Below are 9,064 nucleotides of genomic sequence, written 5' to 3'. Positions count from 1 at the left end.
CTGTGTCCCGGCTCTGGAGCTGTGGGTAGGGCCGCTGTGTCCCGGCTGTGTCCCGGCTCTGCAGCTGTGGGTAGGGCTGCTGTGTCTTTGCTCACTATGTTCAAGGCTTTCTTTGTTTCTTTGTTCGGTTTGTTTCCTTTGGCCCCTGTTGAGCAGTAATGAAAACCAAGCATTCCTAAGAGGTGGAGACATTGCTTTGGGGCAGGGGCAGGGCATGGGATGGAAATGGAGGACAGGTTTAGGGTGGGAATTTCATTTTCCCAAGCACACCGAGCAGCCTCTTACTGGCTCGTCACACATTTGCCTGATAACCTGAGTGGCCGTCGTGCTTCTCCTGAGTGGTGTGCGTGCTTGACAGGCACAGGAGCGGGGCACGCTCACGTTTTCCAAGTGAAGGGCGAAGACGGGGTTGTGCGCAGATTGTAAGCCTGAACTTCGCCAGTGTTTCTCCACAGTAAACCACACATGTCGGGAGCTTAAAAAAATTTGGCAAGAAAATAACGGTCACAAATTAAATTATTACTGTAATATACATTGTTCTTAAGTTACAGTTACATATTAAGTAACAATTTTGCAGAAGTTTCTCATCCATCAGTATTTATTCTTTTTTTTTGGTATAATCAGTTTCTAGGAACTCTAGTGACAGGGACTGTCTCCTTTAAAATTAAATTTTGTAGTTAACTCCTAGAGTCATGGTGGTAAGAAACAAAACAAAATAGAAATGTGAGAGGAACATTGGATTTCTGCTGAAAAGAAGGATGCAGCATAGCCGTGTCTGCTACGCGGCCCCACAGCTGATCCTCGGACTGAAAGAGCCACCCGGGTGAAGCTCCTCACTCCTTGTCACAGGCTGTGGGGGAACCAAGGCAGGCCGGCTCCGGATTCCACCATCAGTCCTGGGAGTTAGAACATGTCTCTTAAATTCTTTGTGCTACAGTGTTCACATATGTAAAGTGGAAACATTTTTAAACATTTATTCTGTATTATAACCTTGTGTAAAGATAAGATGCAATAGTACATTTGAAAGCATTTTAGCTGAAGTCAATGTTCGTGTGCGTGCATGTGTGTGCACACAATGGCTTCTTATTTGTCTTTAGTTATATTTAACTAACCTGGTTTTACTAGTACTGTCACTAGCACTGCTACTTCTCTGTGTCTCTGAAGACCATGAAATACTTAGAATTAAAACAACAAGAAGCACCTGTGAGAGTGTCCTGTGCCCAGTGACATTTGAAATAACTGGATATAATAATGTCTTCGATTCTTCATTGTTCATAGACTCCCTGTGAAGTGTCAGATTATTTCTTCTTCATTATAAATTTCTGTAAAAAAGTGGGGACCTACGTTCCTGATTTGGGCACCTGCTTCCCCAGGGCAGGAGAATGAGCCCAGGGGAGCTCCCAGTGCTGAGCTAATGACTCGTCATGCCAGCATCTCCAGAAATGTGGCAGGTCTGTGGCATCTGAAGGTTCCCAAGTGGAAGCTCAGCTCAGCTGTGGTGTAGAAAATGCACATCTCTCCTCCTCCTGGTTTTACGCTTTGGAGCAGCAACTGCCTCAGGCCCCTGCATGGTATGGCCTCCCTGGAGCTGGAGCCAAGGCTGTGGGCATTGTCTGCTTCATCTGCGTGTGGGTTTCCTCATGCTGTGAAGTGGTGAATTCACTGCACGCAGAGGAAGATCTCAACCCAGGGCAGTGGAGGGCGGAGCTTCTATGCCCTGGGTCTTCTGATTTTGTGGGCTCAGGAAAGTGAACCTATCCCTTTGTTGCAGTTTTTTCTGCTTCCTCCTGGGTCTCTCAGCCTGTCTGCATCTCCCTACTCTCGCTGGCTTGTCTTGTCTCTACCAGCTTCTCCGGATGTCTGCGGCTTCTCCAGTGCGATCGAATCATCTCAGGTTAGGGTTTATCATTCTATCTGCACACGCTGGCATCAGCCTTTCACTAAACCGAGGATGTGCTGCTTTGCTGGCATGCAAACACGAGGCTGATTGCATTTAAATTAATTGAATTAAGTTAAGTTGAACACCCTGGTCCCAGTCACAGTGGCCAGATTCCAGGTGTGCCATGACCGTATGGCCAACACCGTGGCAGAGGATGGGCAGGTGTCAGCCCCCAAGGGCCTGGAGCTGACCTGCCTTGCCCTGGTGGAGTGGCCCACTCTCACTTCAGGTGGTGGGAGTTGCTGAAATAGGCACGTGGTTCTTGTCACCTGCTGATGTTACTTTCCCTGACTTAGACAGGCATTGATAATGATACGTTTCTGAACCACAGCCAGGGTCCAGACTCGAAGAGAAGTCGGCATCTTCAGGGAGGTTTTGCCACAGGATGCCGCCCAGTCACATGGCCACCACCTTCATTCAAACACGAGGCTTCCTGTCAAACCACACTAGAGTTTTATTGGAATAACCTTAATAGTAATATGTCTACTTTTAAAACAATATTCAAGAACATGAATTTCTGTTCTACATACCCATTTGTAGACCAAAGCAGTTACAGTTGATGCAGACCATGTTAAAAAATCAGAGCGCAGGGTATTTTACATGATACAGCCTGAAAGACGTGGAAAAGCTGCTGTACGGTACTTTCGTTTTGTTTAAATAACTGAATAAACAACCTACTTCTACTCATTAGACTGGGCACTATGGTCGGTAGTAATTCCTCTCCTGCTTATTTTTGTCTTTAGAATTGCATGTGGTTTCCAATAATCTTTAATCAGAAGTAATGTGATTTGGAATTTGGAATACTATTTTATATACACATCTGTACACATGCATTTATATGTATATAGGAGGATGTCTGAAGTGACGTGATGAAGAAAGCACCATCTTTTGAGCAAATACTCAAGGCCTCATCTTAAAGGCCAAGGGGGCATTTTTCAGAGCACTTGATGGGAAGACGACCTCATACCTCAGCGGCCAGTTTCAAGAGCAACTGCTGGGGCCACTCAGAAAGATTTGTTAACAAACGAAGAAATGAAGCCTGACCTAACACAGACGGGGCCTCCCTCTGCGACTTCCTGCTCACCAAACACAAAAGCAGACGGCTTTCACTGATTTCACAGCATTTCTTTTTTGAGGGGCACCAAAGCTTGCTCTGTCGAGTCTTCCCCCAGGAACTGAAACTAAGTGAAGCCCATCGTGAATGTCCAGGTGGGACATTTTCCCAGCAACGTGTCATGGGTGCCAGGACCCCCGAGGAGGCGCCGCTGCCTTGTGGGTGAGTGGGAACGGGTTCCCTGTGACTGGCAGGGGTCACTCTGAGAGGGTCAACACTTACTCAGACACACACTTTTCTGGTATATTTGTAAAACTCACACCTCTTATTAGGTCTTTTCTTTATATTTTAAAAAACTTGTCTGAAAGAGGTGTTTAAAGACTGATAATACTGATATAGTAATATTAAGTTTGGGTTTCATAGATGAAAAGTTTCTTTCTACTATTTTTATTACTGCATTAGAGAAAATCACCCAAAGCAATAATCAGTTGTAAATATGAATTACCTTTCTCATACTGTCCCGGCCTCTAGTTTTCCGATGATAACTCACATGCACCACCTACGAAGTACACAGGAGGCTCTGCACTTTCTTCCAGTGTCAGGATGAATAACCTCACCTAAATAAATACTCCTAAGAAAAGTGGATGCACACATGTGAAAAGTTCCTGTGAACCAACAAAGGGATGCTCTGGACGCTGGAGGCCGAGGCCTCATGCCTGACAAGCATGTTCTCGGCACTGTCCCAGGAGAGCCTCAGCGGGCGCAGCCTTCGGCCTTCTGCTCGGCCCCTCCCTAGTCCTAGGCGCTCTCACTGCAGAGCTCAGGATGACCCAGGAAGAAGAGGGACCGATGGTTCTGAACTTCTGTCTGCTCCGTTTACAGTCTCAGGATACATAAAGGGCAGTAATGGCAAGTGCGCACACCCTGGAGCAGGATTCCCTGAGCAAGCTCCGCGTGGAGCTTCTTCCTCACACACTGGCTGAGGTCCTGTGGGCTGCAAAATGAGGGCTCACGGAGTGCTCTTGTTAAGAATATTGAAAGGAGAGCTGGAGAATGGAAATGCTTCCGTTCGCCCCGAGTTTCCCGTGACTGTTAGGGGTTTGACTTCTGCACTGCCTGCTGTCTGTGCCCCTGGCTGCTGCTGCATGCTGGTGGCGTTGGCCTGGTGGTCCAGGCAGCTTCCATCAGAACCCGGCTGCCTCCTCCAGCGCACAACTCAGCGTTGTTTATCATCTTAAGGAACATTCCATGTTCTTTCTAATCAGCCTCGGCGTCTCTCTGCCCTAATTACATTTCACTGTTTGCTAGCATTAACTATTATTTATGTAAATGATTACCTTCTAATACTACTTGCAGTACAGAATTTATTTCAGTTAAGGACAGAACTCTTCCTTTCTAAATGTCCCTGTTCTTTCATTTCCAGATGCAATGAGCCAATTTCTCGTCACAGCCCCAGGGCACCTTTATGTCATTTTCATCAATGTTTTCTAACTGTTCTCAAGGTTTCTCTGCTTATATAATGCAATTAAAATAGAGTTTTATTCTCATTAGAGAAACATCTGAATAGAAGGGGGAGCTTTAGGAGCTGTGGACAGGGAAGGGATCTGGAACCTTGTTTCAGACCACACCGTTTGTCAGCGTAGAGGCCGAGGCTCACAGGAGTCGTGCCGGCCTGGACCGTAACCTCCACAGAGGGCTGCAGATGGAGGCAGAGGTCTCTGCACACGGACGCAGGCATTCTGGTCAGATCTCGGGAATTTCTTGCCAAATCAGTGGCGAGTCTGGCATCTTACGATGGAGGCCGGGTGCCTCTGCACAACAGTCAGCTCACAATCCTTAAACTTCCCACGACGTTTCATCAGCACCAACTCCCGGCTGTGTGCACAGGCTGAGGTCCCAGCCCTTACCCGCCTCGGGGCCGGCTCGGCTGCCCTTTCCGCACTGCCTGCCTTTGACTGTGTGTCTAGGCCCGGGAATCTTGCCTGACAAATTACAGGGCTCTCCACAAACAGGCAGTCACTTTTATCTTTCTTTTAATAATGCTTTACGCTTACACCCATAATGCAGTCATATAAATGTGTAAATTACCTTATTAGGGGTGCATTCCTTATTTTTCTCTTATTGTTTTTTTTCTGTTTTCCGTATTCAATAACCTTTTTTCTCCTTGCTGCCTCCTCTCTCACTCCCTCCGCCAGATAGAAACCTGGCACGTAGACTTCCATGTATTTTTCTCCATGGTCATATAATAATATGCAAACACAAGCATAAATATTTAAATTCACATTAACCTTAACCATTATTAAGAATCCCATTAATACAAATGGGATTCTGTTGTACATCTCCCAAATCTGTTTTTTTTTTTTTAACTCAGCCACAACTTTGAAACCCAAGTCAACTGATGTATTTTTAATTAGCTCTTAATAGCTCATGATGTTAAAGCTCTGTCTGCTTAACCCTCCTCCGTGTGAAATACAATCATCTATTCAGCTATTCTACTGATGGGCATTCGCCTGGTTTCCAGACTTCTGCAACTGTGAACATTGCTTGCCATAACTTTCCTTGCACATTTATTCTTACTTGGGCTTTTATTCCACAGAACAGATGCTGGGGACTAAGCTGGCTCACACAAAGGTTTATGCATTTTTAACTTGAATGCATGCTGTCAGATTTCTCTCCAAAGTGCTTTACCAAGCCCAGCAGCCACAGACGAGACCGTGTATCTCTCCCACACCCCCACAGGTCATAGGAGCCTCTCTCTGTATCTTCTTAGCCAGGCTCATGCAGTGATGTTTTATTCTCGAGTGGCCAGCAGCCATAATGCGAGACTTGTGATGTTCCTTGGGAATTGAGATTTGATGTAAGGATTACCCTTTCATGCTGTTACCCACTTCACTATTACTGCCTTTATTACTTTTCGACTTTGAAATTTCATGTTTTTAAATGGTCAGTGGAAGTTCATGTTTTCTATTCAAGTAACGTTCTATATATATAGTTACTGAATTCATTGTACTGACTGGGTGTTCAGTTTTTCTGCATCACGACTTAGCTTTATGCACTGGAGCATCCCCATTTTAAAAGTTGTGGTTGAAATTTTCCACTACTATTTTACTGGACTGGATGGGACTGAAATCCATTGGGCTTTTTATGTATTTTGTCCCGTTCTTATTATGGGACGGAGACGCGGGTGCCGGGTACAGCCCAGTCCTGCCCAGGCGACCTCCCTGTGAGCGCTGCCTTCCAGTGGACTACAGAGGCAGTGGGCAGGCTGGGAGCAGAGGCACTGACTGGGCCTCAGGTTGCACCTTTGTATTTGTTTGTTTGTTTCGCTGACATCTTTGTATTTGTTATGGCTTGCCAAACTTTCAGAAGATAATGACATCTCTAAACACAGCGCTTCATGAACAGTGACTCAGCACACAGCATCCGGGTCAGCACACAGCGGTCCGGGTCAGCACACAGAATACTCCTGGTATTTCTGCGTCTCAATCTCCCTCCATCGCCGTGCCCTCTTCCCCAATGCAGCATCATCCTAATTCCTAACAGAATTCTGTTTTCCTATTTTAAAAAAATTCTAATTTTCAGGCCAGGTGCGATGGCTAACGCCTGTAATCCCAGCACTTTGGGAGGCTGAAGTGGGTGGATCACGAGGTCAGGAGTTCGAGACCAGCCTGACCAACATGGTGAAACCCCGTCCCTACTAAAAATACAAAAAAAAAAAAAAAAAAAAAAAAATTAGCCAGCTGTGGTGGCACGTGCCTATAATCTCAGCTACTCAGGAGGCTGAGGCAGGAGAATCACTTGAACTCGGGAGGCAGAGGCTGCAGTGAGCCGAGATCACACCAATGCACTTCAGCCTGGGCGACAGAGCGAGACTCAGTCTCCAAAAAAAAAAATTCTAATTTCCAATATAAATTTTGACCAATTTTTAAAAATGTTCCATTGATGAGTAAAATTGTGTATATTTACGATGTACAACATGCTGTGTGGATGAATATGCGTTGTGGAATCAGCTTTGACTAATGTTGACGTTTCAATGAAGAGACTCATGTAATATATTTTTCTGTGTCTGGCTTCTTCTGCTCAAATGTTATTTCATAAAATGTATCCTTTTTATTGTAGGTAACATTTTGATAATTTTGTCGTTCTATGGTATTTTATTGTAAGCTTATAACACGACTTACTCAACAATTCTACTGTTGACGAGCATTTAAAACTGTTGTTTCCAGTGAAAGGATATGAAATCCTGCTCTGTGTATTTTTCTAAGTAGATGTTGGTGTCAGTCCGCGTTTCTCTTAGGCTATACATAGCAGTGGAATTGGTGGGTTCCAGGGTCTGAGCACCTCCAGCTTCCATGAGAGACGCTAAAACGATTCCCACTGCAAAGGTGCCGGCCCGACAGGCTCAGAGCGTTCTCCTCCTCCACATCCCCCCATCACTCAGTATCACCAGCATTCACTTATTAGCAATGGTGGGTGCATTTGTTGTAATAACAATGCAAAGATTTTATTTTACATTTCTCTGATGACTGATGAGATCAAATACACTTTCTTAAATTAACTTGTTATTTGGTTAACTTTTTATTTATGTGTTCATGTGTAGTTTCGGTCTTCTCTTTTTTGAAGTCCCATTCATGACTGTCGCCATTTTCATTTTAGATCAGGGTGTCTGTTCCTCGCTGGCCTGCAGTTCTCCCTGTGGTTCCTTTCTGGCCTGCAGTTCTTCCTGTGGTTCCTCGCTGGACTGCAGTTCTCTCTGTGGTTGACATGTAAACCCTTTGTTGGTTGAATGAATTGTAAACAGCATCTACCATTGTGTGGCTTGCATTTTGGTGCTCTTCGTAATGTCTTCTGAGATAAAGATTTTAATTTTAACTTTAACTTGGAAATATTTCCCTTTATTATTTATTTTTAAAAAATTAATTGACATAATTGTATATATTTATGGCATACAATGTAATGTTTTTACATATGTTTACAATGTGGAATCATTTTCAAAATAATTAGCATACATATCACCTCACATACGTAATCTTTTTATAGTGAGAACACTTAAAATCTACCGTTTACCGTAAAAATTGAGATATGATATCAGTGAAATTGAAAGCAGAAAAAGAATAGAGAAAATCAGTGAAACCAAATCTAGTTTTTTGAAAACATTAATATCCATAAGCTCCAAGCCAAGCTAACTAAGAAAAAAAGACACAATTGCCACTATCAGAAATGAAAGAGAGTCTATCACTACTGGTCCCACGATCGTTAAAAGGATAAAGGGATATTATAAATAGCTCTAGGCCCCAAAATTTATAATTTATATGAAATGCACCAATTTTTTGAAAGACACTAATAAAACTCACTCAGGGAGAAAGAGACAATCTGAATAGGCTCATAGGAGTTATAATAATTATTATACAGAGAAATTAAGTTAACATTAATAATCCTTCAAAAATGAATTATCAACTGTCATCTGTGAAAGACACTAAAAAAAAAAGGCAAGCGAAATACTGCAAGAACATCTTTGCAATACACATATCTGATAGTTGACTTGTATTAAAAACATACAATGAATATTGAAAATTCAATAAGAAAGCAAAGAACCCAAGAAATGAGCAAACAATGGATATGAACATCTCACCACAGATGAGGCACAGATGGCAAGTAAGCACGTGGAAAGATGCTCATGGCCACGCATCACTAGGAGACTGCAAACTGAAACAATGAGGTGCCATGAAACACATCTTTAAAAAACACAAAGTAAAATTTTTAAAAGCCTGACAAAGCTAAATGCTAAAGAGGAAGCAGAGAAAGAGGAGCTCCGACTCATGGCCGATGGGAAGGCCAAGTGAAGGGGTTTGGCAGCCTCCCACAAAACTAAGCATAGCCTGATTGCAGCACCCAGAAGCCACACTCCCAGCCACTTACACAGTTTATCTGAGAACTGTGTCTGCAAAAACTCTGGTATGCAATGTGTAAAGCAGCTTTCTCCATAACCACCAAAACCTGGAAACAACCAAGCTCCTTCCACAGGTGGATGGACAAACAGACCCTAGTGCATCCCTGCAATGGGAAATTAT

The sequence above is a fragment of the Piliocolobus tephrosceles genome, chromosome 15, assembly GCF_002776525.5.
Source record: "Piliocolobus tephrosceles isolate RC106 chromosome 15, ASM277652v3, whole genome shotgun sequence".
NCBI classification, from domain to species: Eukaryota; Metazoa; Chordata; class Mammalia; order Primates; family Cercopithecidae; genus Piliocolobus; species Piliocolobus tephrosceles.
Note: the sequence above shows the minus strand (reverse complement) of the source record.